Source organism: Enhydra lutris, unplaced genomic scaffold, assembly GCF_002288905.1.
Source record: "Enhydra lutris kenyoni isolate GAN:26980312 unplaced genomic scaffold, ASM228890v2 scaffoldscaffold3, whole genome shotgun sequence".
Classification (NCBI taxonomy): domain Eukaryota; kingdom Metazoa; phylum Chordata; class Mammalia; order Carnivora; family Mustelidae; genus Enhydra; species Enhydra lutris.
The window spans coordinates 19809331-19828324 of NW_019154087.1; positions in this window are offsets into that span (position 1 = coordinate 19809331).

An 18994-nucleotide genomic window follows, 5' to 3' on the forward strand; every position below is an offset into this window, starting at 1 on the left:
AATCAATATTTTAAAGGTTTCCTTAAAAATATCATTATTTATGGGCTATCTAGTGATAAAAGTTCCCAGTTGTATGCTGTATTATCATGATATAAAACTGTAGCTGAGAGTAAAGAAAAGTATCAATTGCAAATCTTTTATAGAAAAGGACACATTTCTTTTGTTCCAATAATAACAGAACTTAGTCTGTTCACTGCTTTATTTCCACCAGTTTGAATTTTGTTCAACATATGGCAGTTTTATATATATATATATATATATATATATATATATATATATATATACATACATATATATGTGTGTGTGTGTGTGTGTGTGTGTGTATATATACACACACACAGTTATACACATAGGCAGTTTTATATATATATATATATATATACACATAGTTATTTATATAAACACATGTACATATATATATACATATGTGTATATATATACATAGAACAAAGAGTCAATATCAGAGCAAATAGTATGATCATTATTTTAAAGATGAAAAAGGTGAAACTTCTTTTTTTTAAGAATTTATTTTATTTTGTTTTTTTGACAGAGGACACAGAGAGAAAGGGAACAGAAGAAGGGTGAGTGGGAGAAGCAGACTTCCTACTGAGCAGGGAGCCTGATGCAGTGCTCGATCCCAGGACCCTGGGATCATGACCTGAGCTGAAGGCAGACACTTAAGGACTGAGCCACCCCAGGCACCCCGAGAAAGGTGAAACTTTTACAGGTTTAAATGCATGCACACTTGACTCTAAAATTTGACCTTCTTTATTTGGAAGAGTAAATGAATGAGAGTCAAAATTCTCATTACAAATTTGCAACCTCTATCTCCTTCAGCAATGTAGCTGTGCCATAGGTCAGGACACAGACCAAGAGGTGACTCAGCATAATCTATATACATTTAACAGAAGGGAGAAGGAAAGATTTCCCTTTTGAGTCTCTCCTATCTGTCCGTGTATCTGTCTATGCATGTATGTATCCATCTATCATTTCCCTATCATTTCTGTCCCAAGTGTATTGTCTAAAAGAAGCTTGACTCAGGAAAAAGCACAAAAGAGAGTTTGCTTGTTTTGAGTCTGTCAAATGGAATCTGATTTCTCCCCACTAGTATCTACAGGGTCTGGCCAGGCCCTGACTCAGGGATGGTGATTTGTGAACAGTTTCGACTCATGGGCTGAAGGCAACTCAGAGAAGACACTGCCCCTCCTTTCCTTCAGGGTAACAGTACTTCCACAGTTGAGAGTTCAGATGAAAAGTTAGCATGTGTTTTATGTTAGCCATTAGAAGTGTGTTTTTTAGAACTGTAAATGACAATTTTTTTTTCCTTCCTTTTAAAAAAATATATTACAGCAGGAGAGAGGGAAGGAGTGAAGTAAGAAAGACAGAGAGAGACAGAGATAGACAGAGACAGAGAGAGAGGGACTGCAGATCGAGAGGTGGCATCAGACCCAACACAGGAGTAATGAAAATGCAAATCCTTCCATTTGACCCACCACTGACTTGGTGAAGTCTTCAGCAGCTTGGAGGCCTCAGAGTCTATTTGATGTGGCTCTTTCAACCCTTAAACGTGTTTACATAGCCAAATCTGCTGGGCTCTTCTCCCAAACCTTATTTTTTAAAGGTCTGTCTCAACTAGCAGCTTGGGATCACTATCCACTCAGCTGAGATTCATCGCCAATTATGTTAGCAATATCGTACGTAGTAAAAGCAAGGAAGTCACTGTATTCAGCAGACTATTAAAATTATTTTACTTGGCCAGTGTAGAAATTATTTTACTTTCATATTAATCATAAGTCAAGTGTACATCCACAAATTGGATTACAAGAAAAAATTTAAAGTACGATTTAACCAAATTAATCTTATAGAATTCTACAGCTCTTTAACAGTGCTTATCAGCATTTTAGTATATTAATTATGTAATTTTAAGTTAATGTCTACTTTTTCTGCCTTATAATTCCATGAGGGCAGAGTCTTTGATATCTTTCTTGACAATATACCCTGCTTTGATATAGTGCCTGGAAACTAATAGGTTGGTACTTAATAATTATGTATTGGTTAAAGGAAAGAATGACTATTGGGTGCATATTATGTTTTGAATATGATTACTCTACAGAGGATAGAAACAATATCAAACTACATAATCGGTTCACATTAAAATGCTGTAACAGTTTATATGAGCACAACAACTTATTCAAAAAACAGCACAACTTTTGTAGCAGCTTATTTGAAGGGCCATGACTATTATGCACCTTCAGTTAAGAACCCTTAAGGATTCCTCTCAGCTTCTGAAATATAGCAACCAACCTTGGGACAATCATGTACGTCACCAACAACAGAGAATTCTGTTAAGGACAAATCTGAGGTGGTTGGTTACTTTAGCTTTGGAAGCTTCTAGGTAAAGCAGTTCAATTTCCCATCAGATCTTAAAGACTAATTGCCACAAATTGTAAGCTTCTTGAGGCCAGAGATTTCAGGTTTATTGAAGTTTCCACTATAGTGTTAGCTCCTTGGTTTATACATGGGAGACTCAGTAAGATAAATGTTAGTCAGCGTGAAGATAGCTCACAGTACATGGAAAAAGCTGTATTACCTATCAAAGTCTATTATTGCATTGACAACCCTGGGTGCTTAAATAACCTGCATTTATTTCTTGAAGCAAATGTTCTTTCATAATGAGGTGGGGGTGGGATACATATTCTAACAGATACTATGAAGTGAACAAGAGGGATGATCCTATATACTCTCTTTAGTGCAAATCCATGATCCCTTTCCTTGCCCTTGCTACATGGAAGATAATTTTAGAAAGAGAAAAACAATACTAAGGAAGGCTTCCAGAAATGCTCTCGAAAAAGAAATTCTCAAAAGATAATTAGAAGATAAAATGATACTAGAAGAACACTCAACACAGGAAGAAAAGATTTTGTCCACCTTACCGTCCCACTAAATATTCCTGTTCCTAGTTCTTGGCTGAGTCATTTCCTTGAATTTGCCCCACATTAACAATCTTTCTCATCAGTGGGGATGAAGGGATTAATCTTAAACTCCCGTGAGAGATTGGAGCCTAATAATATGGACAGTCTTTTCCAGCTCCAATACTCTAAAATCAGCAAATGTGGTTCATTGCCTTTTCAAATTTATCTATTCACTTGGCAAGTGAATATCAGTTGCCTATTGTGTACCAATTTGTGTTATGTCGATTATTTGATGGAATCCTTCAACTTGTTGGGGTAGACACTAATATTATTACCATGTTACAGATGAGGAAATTGAACTTTGATAAGGAAAGCCATTGCAAAGACTGCCTAGCTTGTATATGTCAGAGTCAGGAACCGAACCAGTCGGCCAACAGAGTACCGATTTTAAACAGCATCCTACGTTGCTCCTAACGTATTTGAGAATGAGTGTAAAAGCAAATCCTTTATGTTGTTTGATCTAAGAGCATCAGACTATCCCCTTAGAGCTCTATGGTTCTTTTATTTAATAAAATACCTGAAATTTTGTAAAAGGCCAGTTTCTTTACTGAGGAGGCTTTTTAGTAGATCACTGACTCTTGCCCAATTTCAGAAGAAAGAACTGAAAACAAGGGGAACAGGCTTCCAGAACATCATGGTGATCAAATTATTGGAGAAAGCTAAAGACAAAAAATTTTATAGCTACTTGACAGCAATTTTAAGTCAGTGCTAGACATGGAGGAAAATGAAAATGCATTGTATTTTCAACGTATATTGGCAATTTGTGAAAATAACTGAGTGATGGATGAAACCTAAGTCATATATATGAAACCTAAGTAAATATACTCATCATCATCAGTCATTATTAATAGTACGCTTCAGGTATATAAAAGTCAACGTCATCTTACTGTCTCAAAGTTTACACATTCTTATAACATTGGGAAATAAGAATGTAACTTAGCTGGGGTGAATCATTGGGCTTTGTGTAATACCATAAGCAGCTCTTCTGCTTGTTATCTCTCCTTGTCATGGTACCAACCCCCCGACAACAGGGCAGCTACTGCTTTGATTCCTGTTGTCTGTATCTCCAGCATTATTTTTCTTGCCTTTATACCACCACCTCTGAGGCAAATATTTTTTTCTGGACCCCAGCAGTCTTCCAATCCCTTCTAAGGTATGCCCCTGAAATTCAAGCTACCATCATCAACAGTTCCCCCTTCAAGTCAGTGTTCTCTATCTCTATCATCAGATGAAGGTCTATGCTCTTTCAAAGGATCATCAGCCACAGAATTTTGGCCCCCTAGAAATACTTTCAAGGCATTTAGAATGGTTCCCATCAACTTTCAAAATACAAATAACAAGGTAAGTCACACTAAATAAAAAGCGATTCATGTGCTCTAATATTTGTGTTTTGGGGAGGCAAACATGAGAATAAATAACATTTTATTTAAGAATTATGTGTAAGCCACAAATTATCCCTTGTAATGTGCATATGTTTCCTTTGCATTTTCTAACTAGCCACAAGTTTCTTTCTTCATGCAAACCAGTCATTGAGAAAGTAAAACCAACAACATTCAAAGTGGCCTCTGTGTGGATAGAGCCTTACTCTAGTTTATAAGCTTGGACCCAAGGGATGTTATCTCAGATGCCTCTAGAATGAAATGGAATTAACAATTACACAGATCTCCTCCACTAGATTGCACTGAAAATAATTCAACATACTTGTTATGTATACTTTAATCATATTATCCCATAAGTAACCAGCCACTGATCTCAAAGGTCAGTATATAATTACAATGTATGTACAAGGGGGAATACAGCTCTAGACACTGGAATGTATTGTTGCCTCTACAATTCTTTCTTCCTCCCTTTCTTAGACAGTTCATTTGAAGAAGTCAGCTTCCTACCTCTCTTTGTTGAAAATATAAGTGAGAAGTTTTAGAGGAGAGGCACTGTAGATCTGGCACATTGCTTGAACTATAACAATATGTTGTCTACATAAAGAAAGATGTTATTTTTAAAATAGCTTTGTTTCTGTTGTTTTAAATCTAGTATGTTCAGAGGTATTCATTCTACCATTGAATGAAGAATCTTAATTAGCCATATGTACACTTATCACCTTTGCCAGATATGCAAAAATAAATGTATATTTTTTCAACAATATTGATTCTATCTTTCCATAGTAAACTGTACTTCATCTTCACAGAAATTAAAGTTAGATATACAGAGTTAGACTGTCCTTTTTGAGCAGGAAATGAGAAAATGTCCTTTCTGTTAGTTATCTACCCAGGAATCTGTTATTGAAACTTATACCAAACAAGAAAGAAAATGATATGGCCACCTTATACTCTTCTCTTTCATTCAAAACATTAGTCGTACATGTCCCTTTATAGAATATAAAAAGCTCTAATATTGCACTGAGAGCCAGAAATGATGTGATAGAAAATATAGCCTAGCTTAGTCTCTGGCTCTTTCTGGCTCTTACTCTTACACCATCCAACAAGCAAGGTTTACTCCACAGAGAAAGGATGAAGATATATATAGAGGGCCTGATCCCACTACCTTCTATGTAAAGCTGACTCTGAGAACCAAACGAAGAATGCTAAGTGCTTTATATTCAAAGCAACATTAACAAAAGTCAACCAATGCCTGTTGGTCAAAAAATGGAAGCTTAGTGATAAGAAAACAGGGGAAAATTCCCTGAGTGAATTTCGTGGTGAAGAATTCTGGTCAGTCATACACTGATAATCTATAAGCAATCAAATTTTCATCTCTCAGTGCTGGTAATTCTACCTAAAACTCTCTCAAATTATGCCCATAAATGACTTATTTTGTTGTTCCTAAAGTTCTGACCTTTTTTTGCCAAATAAAATATTCTCCAATTTTATATTCCTCAGAACATATAGATTTTTTTCTACTTAAGGAAAGAGATGATAGATGATAGATAGATAGGGCATTAATAAAAACCAGACCAATAAAAATCCAGATTTTAAGTCAGGGTGAGCATAAAAATGAATAAATAAATAAAACTTGGAACAAAAACACTTAATTTTTTTTCCTTGAAAATAAGAGAAACATCTCAACCAATCAAAATTTTATATTATCATACAATTATTTCTTTCTCCCACATACACTGTCTTAATGATAGAGTAGCCATAGTAAACTCATATATTTTCTGGCCTTCTCCCCAGTTAGGGCCATATTTTGGCTAGTTGCTTGTATGTCTTTCACATATATTATACACACATGTAATGGGTATTACTATACTTTATAATATGAAGAAATAGCCTGTGTAGTTGTCTAACTCAGACTTCAGATGCTGTTTCTGTTTGTTTGTTTTTGTCCTTTTGAGTATCTGGCAGCCTTTGCTCTATGACATTTCCATTTTAGGCCACTCCATGTCAGCGTTAGTCATCCCAATGGTTTTGGCTGCTGTGAGGCACTGTTTGCCAAAGTTGCCTGGTACCACTACCCAAACATTATAAAAGAGCTGTTGTTCTCATGTATGAACCTTAATGTGCGCAAAGGCAATATTGTGATTGGCCGTCATGAGTTCAAGATTTGACCTCCATGTTTAGGTTTTATGAGTTAGCAAAACAGGTTTGATGAGATCATATTTTTTTCTGTTTTCTCAGTGGTTTCATTCACCTTTTCCTTCCCTCTCTTTTCAGAGAACTTGTTTCCATGACTAAATTTGTAATTTGTACACTTGAGAAGATTCTTGCTCCCTTATTATTGATCTTTCCTTCATCTCTTTCTCTCAGTTGCATTTTAAACCAATCCTTCTTTCTCTATTAGATTGTCTCTCCCAGGTATAAACAAAGTCAAGATTCCACATCTTGGGAAAGAAAATTCCATTTTCTACCAGCCTTCATTTCATATCTTTTTTTTTTTAATTAATTAATTTATTTATTTATTTTTTCAGCGTAACAGTATTGTTTTTTTTTAATTTTTTTAATTTATTTTCAGCATAACAGTATTCATTGTTTTTGCCCCACACCCAGTGCTCCATTTCATATCTTACCTGAACTATTACAATAGCTTCCAACTTGGTCTCTCTGCCTCCAGTCTTGCTCACTGTGATACAGTTTTAATACAACAATCATAACCATCTTTTAAAACTATACATTAGATTATTATTTCCTTTGCTCCAAATCCTCTAGATGATTTTTCCTGATTCTCTCACTTCCTCCAGTCTGAGACAAATCTCCTACTTTGTGCTTTTATAATGTTCATCTATACTTCTACTATGCTATGCTGCAATAATTATTTTACTGGTATCTCTCCTGCACTGAAATCCTTGAATTCAATTTACAGTATGTTATCTGTTGTTGTATCTATAATGTTTAACAACAATGAGTGCTTAATAAGTGTTTCCTTGAAGAATGAAAGAATAAATGAATATATTCTGAAACTGTAGAGCTCACAATTTTCTTTTATCAACACCTACTGAGTGTTACATTTATACATTCTTTCTCCTTCTTTAGTATTCTTCACTCTAAATATAGCTTTTCGTTTCTTTCACATTTCATGCCATCATGACAAATGATAATCAGTCTTCAAAGACAGACAAAGATTGTCCAAGAAGGAAAACAAACAAACAAACAAAAAAACAAAACAAAACAAAACGAAAAAAGAAAGACCTGGATCAAGTCTTTCAGGATTTGTTCATAGTGTGCCTTTGGTCATCACTTACTTTCATATTTCCTTCACCTTAAATAGGATTATTGACTTGTTGTAAGATTCAAATGACAATATTTGAGAAAGCACTTTGTAAGGTGTCTACTTCTACATAAGTAATAATATATGTAAGACATTATAATTTAGGCAGCTGACAACATTGTAATGGTGTAAACTATTTTAACTTAGTTAATACAACAGTTTTACAAGGTGACATATCCCCATCTTATGGAGACATCTATATAGCCCCATTTTACAGATGAGTACATTGAGACACAGGAATGTTATATGAAAACACAGAAAATAAGTGACAGAACCAGGATTTGATCCCAAGGGATCTGGCTCCAAATTCAGAGTTCCAATCTTTCTTTCATTTTTCCACTGTATAGTGATGGCATCCATCTCTGCCAGAATGTCCTAATGGGCTTTTGAGATTTCTGGACCTTCCTTGCCTCTTTAGTGTTGTTTCTCGTGAACAGCTCTGCCATACTTTTTGAGCCTTTCTATAAAATAAGCTTGAAGAGTGAGATGAACTGATGTAAAAAAAACAAAAAACCCCAAAACAAACAGGCAGAAGTTCAAGAGAAAGAAAGACTCAGAAACATCCTGGCATGACCATAACGTACCTCACTGTCCAGTTGGCATGATTACTGAAACGTGTTTTTGAGGAAGAACAAAGCAGACTGAGGAAACTGAAAGTATAAGTTATTTTCTTACACCTCCATATCCTCTGTCTCCTCTTTCCCTATATCAAGTCTTCCTGGCTTTTTCTTTTTCCTTCCAGTTCACAGAGACATTGGAGACAAAGGTGAGTGGTGGGGCTGGAGCCTGGCTGGCAGCCTCCTTCGCCAGCGGGCAGCCAAGATTCCTGCCAGCACGGGACGCACATCCCACTTCACCGTAGGCACCGGGAGAAGCATACCAAGAAAAAACAAGTCAGGCAGAAACTTATGAGAGGGACAAATCATCTCAAAACCTGGAAACAGTAGTATGTAGTCACTTCCTGATACTCACCCCAGTGATGAGGTCAGAACAACATACAGCTCACAGGTTTTACTGACCTAGAGCACAGCACTTGTAAAAAGGTAAGAGTGAGGAGACTTCTTAATTAGGCAACTTCTCAGACACTAGAGAAAAATCTACTTTCATCCAGTTTTTTTTTTTCTCTTGAATGGTAGAGAGATATTTAGATACTAGTTTTAATTTACAAATTTTAGTACCCCATAAACTCAAGGATAAAGCAGTCAAGACATCAGAAAGGATAATCATTTGGATTAAAATAGCAATTGGATTTTTTGGATTAAATAACAATTCATGCAGTAGCCCCAGTTTGACAAACTAAAGCAAGATATATTAAATACAGTTTAACAAATGCAACACAATGCTTAATCATTTGAGTTAAGAAATTAAATGTAACAGTTATACAGAAGGGTCAGGAAAATTAGTGATGCATGCCCCACAGCGATATGCCATAGTTCTCACTTACTTTAATAAATGTCACTGAAATTTAATTCTGACTTTAATAAGAGCCACTAAAATCTCATGGCCATTTTCACGAACTGCATCAAGAAACACAATTAAAAGTGCTCACTGGAATTTTTATCCTTTCTCTTTGATGTGTGGGTAAATACAGGTTTTAAAAACTCTAGGAGGAAAGGGAAGAAGGAGATACAAGAAGAAGGATTATTACTTCAATTTTCAGTTTGAAACAGAATTTGATTTGAAAATAAAATTTTTATTAGGTCTTAGCTGTAACTTCTCAGTACAAAATAAAACAAAAACAACAAAGTTAAATACATTAAAATACAGATCATTTAGAGCTTCCTAATGGCAAACATTATGTCATAGTAGTTTGACTATTGTTTATAATATGTTAGTTTTAAAGAAATCTTGGTTTTAAAATTTCTCAAAAGTATTAATTGCCAAGAATCTATTTCATTCTTTTAACCCAAGTACTTCGGGGGTGAGAAGAGGGAAGAAAACAGGGATTGCCCTATTGTTTTCCTTGATATCCTCTCTACAATTTAGTCTCTTTCCTATGTATCACTTCTATAATACACATGCTCTTGCTCAGTGCAAAATAATAATTCCAAATAAATCTGATTTTTCAGTAGAGTGCATGAAAAGTATCCCTAGTTTCCAATGTTCATGGTGAAAAGTTTAATTATGGTTATAGAAAAGATGGCCAGAAATCCAGAAGCAGAATTAAAAATACATTGAAAGGAACAATGACAAGATAAAATTGCGTCAAAGGCTTATTACAGTGAGCAAAATGCTAAATACACAAGGATAATAAAAAGCATTTCAAGAGGAGTAGTCATTAAAATCCCGGTATTATAACTAAGTAAAGAATAGAGTACAGACTATTAAGAACCTTTTCTCCATCCAGGATCCAAATCAACATCGACAACTGAACATGATCAGTATCAGTTTGAGTTTTGTCACAGTTAACAAGCCAAATTGACGCAGATCAAAACACCTTTTTCATGTCGAGAATAGAACTTGGTTGTCAAAAAAGCATCGTGATGAGTGACCGTGGGGAAACATCCTGGCAATAATCAATCGTCAATCAGTCATGGAAAGTGCTTATTCGGCTCTTGTACGAGCCTCTTCATTACTGGCTGTGGACTGATCTCAGGAGAGAGAAGATAAAGGTCCCTTTCAATGAATAAAGCAATAGTTTCTGCTCAGAGAGAGATGGAGAGAAAAGCAACCTAGATTGGGTTGAGAAACCACTTTTGCTTTCTAATTGTTTGGGTTTTTTCCCATTTAGAAAGATAGCTTTTAAAAAGAAAGTGGCAATAGAAGTAACTAAAACGGTGCTAAAATTTGCCTTCTTTAAAACTGGTAATTCATCATTTCCTTAAATAAATGTCATAAGTCAGGGATCTAAATCTGCACAGTGGGAGCTGATTAATTGAAGTGAATGTGTTCTCTTTAAATATATACATAAGAATATTTCTCTATGTGTATATGTGGGCAATGGAGTGATGGTACCTGGCAGTAATATCTTAAGAATATTAAAAGGTTAATTATAATATTAGTTTTCGGTAAAGGTTACATAGTTAAATAAAATGTGTACGATTCGTAAATGTAAATGCAAAGGCAGAACACTCGAGTGGCTTGAATTTACAGATGCCCTTTTTTGGGGGTATTAAAATTCTGTCCTCTTGGGATCTGTACACAATAACATTGAATCCCACCAGAAGGCCCAAGGGGAAAAAAAAAAAGTCATTTCTTCTCTGCTGCCTGTTTATTTTTGAAGCAGATGCGTTCTTTTTCCCTTAAGTGAGTCCACAACCGCTTTGGCACCAACCCTGAGCTACTAAGCATAACAGAATGCTTCTGGTAGGGAAGATGGTAAGGAAAATAATTTTCAATGTCTTTTCATAGTGGAAAACAGGTTTGCCAAAAGAGTTTGACTTTATGAAAGAGAAGAACAGCTGTATTTGGTTTATAATAAATCTTTCACAAATCAGTAAAAGCAAATAGACAGCACAACTGCAACCCATAAAAGTGGAAAATATTAAACAACAGGCAGTGAAGTTGTTAAACTTTCCCACAGACACTGCAGGTTTGAAAAAAAAGAAAGAAAGAAAGTCTAGAAAATCCGCACATGCAACTCACATGAAAAAGTGGACCGAATCACATCAGAAGAGGAGAAGGAATTATTGCTGATTAGAGGAAAAATCCTGTTAAGGTGACTTTTCTGGGCATCAGGATGAAGGTGTCCACGGCACTTTCCTCCTCCTATTACCGAATGTTAGTGCAGAATAATTACTTGCTTGCCAAAAATGACGGGACATTGACCCTGCAGACTTATTGAATTCTCATTGCTTGCCTCCAGGCCATGTCGGGGGTTATTCAATTTTGCCTGAGGAGGACAATCTATTATGAGAGATGAGTCAAGAAGGCATCCTCCTTGATTGCCCACCAAAACCATTATCGCAGCACAGAGAGGGCATCGGCAGGGAGTGGACAGACAAGACAACACTGATCTCGATTACCCAGGGACAAGATACAATTTACATTACTTGAAGCCACAGGACAGAGGGCAATCAGCCCTGGGAATAGGGCGGCAGCCCTGGAGTGAACAGGTATTAACAGCAGAGCGGCATCCAAGCTACTTGCTTATGCTAGACATGACCTTTAGCCTGACAAGGTAGTAACTGGTTTGATCTGTAATTATGTAAATAATTTTACATTTATGACTAGAATTGTTCTCAAAAACCAGAAGCAAAAACCAGAAAATCTATGGATCATATTTACTTTATCATGTCTGGACTTGATTTTCTGTTCTAAAGCCATTTTGCATCCATAGCAGCTGTTTGACCCAAGGAACTTGTTGCAACCCAAATTGCTTTCTAGTAGAGAAAACAACAGCCTCAATCCTAATATGGTCACAATCCCCACAGCCTACAAACCTTCCTCCTCCTCCTTCTTCAAGTTTTGGATAATGAATGAAAGTATGAAAATATCCTTTAAGCCTAAAGCCCCAGTGTGCAATGCACTGGGAGTGACATTGTAAAATTTTGATTGGAGATTCTGCTCTATAAGCCAATTTTACGGGGCTAATGATAACATAAGAAGAAATCACGTAATATTTCTCTTTAGACGCGATCATTAGCTAAACCTTATTGGATCCAAGTATCTTGTTAACCTCTTCTGCTAAATTGGAAAATCGTACACTATCTTTATTTCAGTCAGTGAGAAGTGCTTTTTTACATGTTTTGAAAAATGATTGAATTGAGAAAAACAAATGCTTATATTTTTCTGTGGTTATAAGGGTCAGAGACTATGGTAGGGGTTTCTAAATATAATGATATGTTCAATTTAACGTATTGGAATAACAGTATGCTCAAAAGACCTAGTAATGGGTAGATGTTTCTGGTCTTGGGAGTTCCTGTCAGCATGAGATAAAATTCCAGTAGAAACAATGGTTCACATTTTCTAGATAATTATATGAGAATCCATGGGAAACTGCTTCAAATATGAAAAATTACCCATGTTATTTCAGAATTCTCCTGCTATGCTATTAGTATATCTGCAGAAGCTGAAAAGCAAATAACCTCTCATTCCCCCATGAACACTGATTAATTAGGGCATGAAACCAGGGTGATTTGTGAAAGAGCTTTGCAAAACAAAAGCTTTGTGTGATTTTATGCTTGACTCCTATTCTGAATCAAGCCAGTAACTAAAGAAAATTATAATAAAGCACTGACTTAAAAATTAGAATATGTCGTAGCAGAGGCTCAAAATTAACTGCCATCCCCTCTTTTCAAGTTAGAATTTGCTAAATGATCAAGATGCTTTGGGTTCAAGCCCTGCATATGAACAGATTAACAGGCCCTCAATCTCGGGTCCAAGGCAAATGTACCATTCAGTGTAAATGACTTATGAATTGGAATTGAGAAAAACAGGAAATAAAAGATACTACTGTGTTTGGCACGTAGTAGGCACTGAATAAAAGCATTGAGTGACTGATTATACAAAACATCGACTTTTGGCAAACCTTGCATTAATGATCAGAGTGTAATAAAATGTATAGGTGGGCCTGCATTTTTACAGTTGAGGAGATGAGCCGCTCGTGTTAAGTCGGCAGGGCACGTAGTTTAGGGAAAGTCCCTGGAGTTAGACAGTTTGAGCTGGAATCATACCGTGTAGTTTGGGGCAATTTATTTAACCTCTCTGCGCTCCAGTTTTCTCATACACAAACTAGGGATAATAATAGAACTTACTTCGTGTGGATGTCGTGCAGATTAACTGCGCTAATACATTCATAAGACACATTTATTAGGCACTTGGCACAAATTACACTCCCCATAAACTTTAGTGTTTACTGTTAAGTGTAAAGCCAGACGTCATTCAGTTATGTGAGGTTAGGGCATCAGCTGAAAAACAGGCTACTCTTTTATTAAAACACAATAATCACCTCTCCTGTGAGGCATTTTGTCGCTGTTGTTGCTAGCTGCATCAATTTTGTACATTAAGTTTAGACAAGATAGAAAATTCAGATCAACAAAACATATATACACTTTGAAATCGTCCATAATCTCAACAGCAAGAAAGAAGCAGAGTCAGCAGCTTGGCATCTGCTTTACCAAATAGATTTATTTATCTGTATGTGATGTATACGCAGTAAAACTCTGTCATATAAATGGGGTGTAAAATTAGCAATATATAAAATATGGATAGATTTTTCTCGTGAGATTAACAAAAAGACTAGGATGAACCTGCACAGCTAGATATCTGAACAGGAGAGCAAAAGATCTGGTGATCAACTGCCAATCACAGGGGCTTTATCACAGGGTTTAATTTGACACACACGTATGTGTATGTGTTTGCATTTTTATTTATATGAAATCATGCTATGATTCAGACAGTTTGGCTACTTGTTTCTTCATTTAACAATAAGCTGTGAGCATCATTCCATGCCCAAACTGTATCAAACCAAGTCAAACCTTCAGCTCTGAATTCAGCCAAATCTGGGTTCAAATGTTAACTGACACTCACTGTGTATTGCCAAGCAAGTTACTAAGCCTCTATTTTTGCATCTGTTTAAAAAAAAAAAAGAAAGAAGAAGATTTTAACTATCCTCACCCAGCAATTGCAATAATCCATATTGAACACATAGTACAATTGCATGGCACTTCGTAAGCTCTTCAAAAAATATTAGTTTTTTAAAATTTTATCTCTATGGTAATCTTAAATGCCTGCCTAGTAGTCCATTTTGTGGCTAGAACATTAATTATTCAGTCCAGTCCACAAACCTTAGATACTTATAGTTTTTTGGTCTTGCTTTCATCACTATCATAGAAAATGCTGTATTTGGCCCTGCATTTTACAGGTGGGAAGATGAGCCCTTTGTGTTAAATTTGCAGGGAAGTTACAGTTTAGGGACTTTGAGCCACCTTAAACAAGCACTTTCGCCATTTGTCAGATTCTTTCCTTTGAAGCAGTCAGTAGAAGCAAGATTTCCTGGGTCAGAGAGTATAGGTATGAAAAAAATAAAACTTTGTATCATCTTCGAAATTGCTGTCAGAGAGATTACAACTATTCCATTTCTAACAGCATCATATAAGATTCCCATTTCCATATTGTCAATTTCCTAAATTAAGGTGTAATCTATACAATGTAAATTGCAAGATCTTAACTGTGCAGCTTTGTGGATTTTATGCAAATATCTGTATAACCAGGACCCCAATTAATACATAGAAAACCTCCAACACACCAGGATTCTTCTTACCTCTTTGCAGTCAATACCTTCCCAAGTCACAGGCAAATTCCATTTTGACTTCTAAAACTATAAAAGTCATTTTGTTTTGTTTGCATCCTCTTGAACTTAAAATAAATGGAATCACACAATATTTATGTGTGTGTGTATGCCATGTTTTGCTCAACATGTGTTTTTGGGATTCATCCTGCTCTGTAGTGTCAGTTTCTCCTTTTTTATTGTAATATTTTATTCCACTCTATAAACATACCTCAAGGCATGCATATTTTTTTAAGACTTTATTTATTTATTTGACAGAGAGAGAGAGAGATCACAAGTAGGCAGAGAGTCAGGGAGAGGGGGAAACAGGCTCCTGCTGAGCAGAGAGCCTGATGGAATGCTCGATCCTACGACCCTGAGATCACGACCTGAGCTGAAGGTAGAGGCTTAACCCACTGAGCCACTCAGGCGCCCCAAGGCATTCATATTTTTGCATAGGTTTGGACATTCAGATTGTTCCCAGTTTGGGATATTATGGATAAAACTGTTGTCAGCAGTCATGTATATCTCATTTTGTCGACCTATGCCTTCATTCTTTAAAAAATTCATCTGTGAGTGGAATTGCTTTTTCATGAGGGTGGGCCTAAATTTGGCTTTAGTAGATAGTAAAAGTTTTCCAAACTGCATAAAACAACGGAAACTGAGGAGCATATATGCTATGGCAAGTGCTGTGAATTGTGTAGGACTGACCTGTACCCCTGAAACAAATACATTAGATGTTAATAAAAATAAACAAACAAAAAAGTGAATAAGGTTTGGGCACCCCCCACCAAGAAATCAATTTGTACTCTCTTCAGCAAGATTCAAGAATTTTAGCTATTCCACATCTTCATGGACAATTGATATCATCAGTCTTTTTAACTTAGCTGTATTGATGGGTTTTAATCTACATTTCTCTGATGAGTAATGGTATTAAACACTTTAAAAACATGTTTTTTAACAATTTTGTAATCCTTTTATAAATTTCTTAATCGATCTTTGCTCACTTTAGTTAGATTATCTTTTCTTATTGACTTGTAAAGGTTATTTATACAATGTAAATACAAAGCTTTTGTCATATATATAATATCTGACTCTCTCTTTCTCTCTATATATTATGTATCCCTTTCCAGTTTGTGGCTTGACTGTTCATTTTTTTTAAGTGATATCATTGGATGGCAGAAGTTATTAATTTCAATGAAAATGATATGCTTATATAGTAAGAATATTTGAAAAATTTATAAACATATTAAAATAATATATGGCTCTTAGCAAGAGCTCTAGTTATCAGGTCAATATAGAAAAAAATCAATAAAATTTCTGTAAACAAAATAAAAAAATTGAAATTAAAATCTAAAAGACAACACCAATTCCAAAGTTAAAAAAAAAATCAAATAACTAGAAATAAACCTAAAGAAGATTGTAGAAGCTTTCACACTAAAAGCTTAAAAAAAAAAATGGTGAAATTAAAGGTGATCTAAATATATGGAGGTTTAGAATATTTTTTTTAAGATTTTATTTATTTATTTGACAGACAGAGATCACAAGTAGGCAGAGAGGCAGGCGGGGGGTGGGGGGAAGCAGGCTCCCTGCCGAGCAGAGAGCTCGATGCGGGGCTTGATCCCAGGACCCTGAAACCATGACCTGAGCTGAGGCAGAGGCTTTAACCCACTGAGCCACCCAGGCGCCCCAGGATTAGAATATTTTAACAGATTAGAAGATCCGATATTTTTAGTGTACTGGTTTTACATAATTGAGCTAGATTTATTGATTTAGGTCAATAAAATGGAAATCAAAATCACAACAGGAATTTTTGTTAAAATAGATAAGTTGGTTTTAAAATCTATTTGGAATTACTAAGGACTTAGAATAGACAAGACAATCTTTAAAACAAAGTACAAAATTTCAATACTTATGACAGACCCTTAGTAACTATGGGATTATGATATTGGCATAAAGGTCTAAAGCATACCAAGATAATAGAACAAAAGAACCAAACTTAGACTAGCATGTGTGTATTCACTTGATTTATGGCAAAGGCATCAACACCATTCAAAGAGAAAGGATTTTTTTTCAGTAAGTCTCACTGAAGCAAAGGATATTCATAAGAAAAAAAGAAAATCTTTATCTCTACCTAACACATATAAAAATTTAATTGGAGATTAAGGGTTTTTTCTTATGAATATCCTATTCCTAATTTAATACATAAAAATGATGTCTTGGTGATACTTCTATTTGCATTTCTTTGAATACTAATATAGTTTAACTTCTTAAATTTTCTGCTTATATTTTTTTACGATATTCCTCTTTGGGACTTTTTTGCTTATTTTTCTAAGATATTCATTAATTTTGTAAAAGCACTCTAAGAACTAAGAATATTAACCCTTTTTGATTTTTTATGTGATTAATTCATCGTTCATGGTATTTCTGTGTCTCTAAAATTAACAGATAAATTTTATTTAAGCAAACTTATTAATGTTTTCCCTTTATGGCTAATGTCATACATAGAGATCCTTCCTCCAATGTAATGGAGAAAGTATATTTTCTTCTTGGATTTTATGGCTTTATTCTATACATTTAAATCTTAGTCCAGTTAACATTACCTTTGGCATTTTATTTGAATTATGGCTATAACTTTATTTTTAAGTAATAGTTAGCCTGTTGTCTCAATATCATTTATTGAATGGTTAATAAATCTTTTTTTCAATACTTTGAGATGCTATCTTCATTACCTTCAAAAATTTTATGTATTTTTACATCTTTTCCTGGACTTCCTTTTTATTCTTTTGATTTGTGTGTTTTTACCCGTGACAAGAGCACTACGTAAAACTATCTACTCTTTGAAGGGGATAGATAGAATTGTATCTAGCGTTGGCTGGAACTTAAACAGAATGTTAATAAAATTGATAATAATGGCAATCCTTGCATTGTGACTGACCAAGGTTTCCAGAAATGATTAGAAGACTCAGATGACTGACTCACACAAGAAAGAAAGAGAATCAAAAGCCTTGCTTCTTCTAGCACAATGTTATAGCAGCAATGTGATAATAGTTACCACATTAATAGCAGTTGGCAAGTAAGAAAGGTTTCCTGTGGGTCTTCTACAGTCCTTTTAAATTTTTATTGAGGTACGGTTGGCATATAATATTATATTAGTTTCAGGTGTACAATACAGTGGTTCAACATTTACATACATTACTAAGTGCTCATCCCAATAAACCTAGGTACTATCTGTCACCATACAAAACTGTTACAATAAGAAACATCAAAAGTACTATACATGGTTGAAACTTTGTTATAAAAACAAAATAAAACAAAAAAAATGCCCTTAGTTTGTATTTTTCATACCACAGATCTTATTATGATTCATAGAGCAAAGCTGAAAAGATCATAGTATAGATAGATATCTTCATGCCTGAAAATGAACATAGTTAATATTTTAAAAACCACTGGTCTAGAAAAATGCATGAATCTTTTGCTATTGAGTCCCAAGAAAGGCAGGAGGGAATAAGAAAAAGATAATCAAAATGATTAAAGATACTTCCACACATTTAATTATAAATTTTACTTATGGTTTTAAACTCATGGAGAGAATAAAAAGGATAAAAAACTAAGTTGACTGATGTATTCCTGAATGGTAGTAAAAGGAGGATATCTTTTAGCCTTGAAAGGATTTATTGTGGTACTAATACATTACATATTGAGGGGTAAATACACAGAATTAGATATTTCATGATGAGATTACAGATGCTAAATAGACAGGTTCTAACAGGGCCTTAAAAATTCAATAGTGAGATGTACAAAGTAGTTTAGCAGTGGAGTATGGAAATGATATTTTAAGCCCTTTGAAACCAACAATTGGGAGGATTAAATCTTTGCTTTCTTCAAAATATTCTCTGGTACCTTCAGCAAGAGAGAAAACACTGAGATGAGAGGCATCTTTAGTGTGAAAATCTAAGCATATCCCCTTATTGTCCCATTCATTTCTGTAAGTTACTGCTTTTGATGGAACAAGAAAGCATATGCTGCCTTATTTAAATTCCACCTTACACTGAGGAACTGGATTTATATTCCCTACAGAGGGATAATAGAACAGTATTCCAAGTGAGCT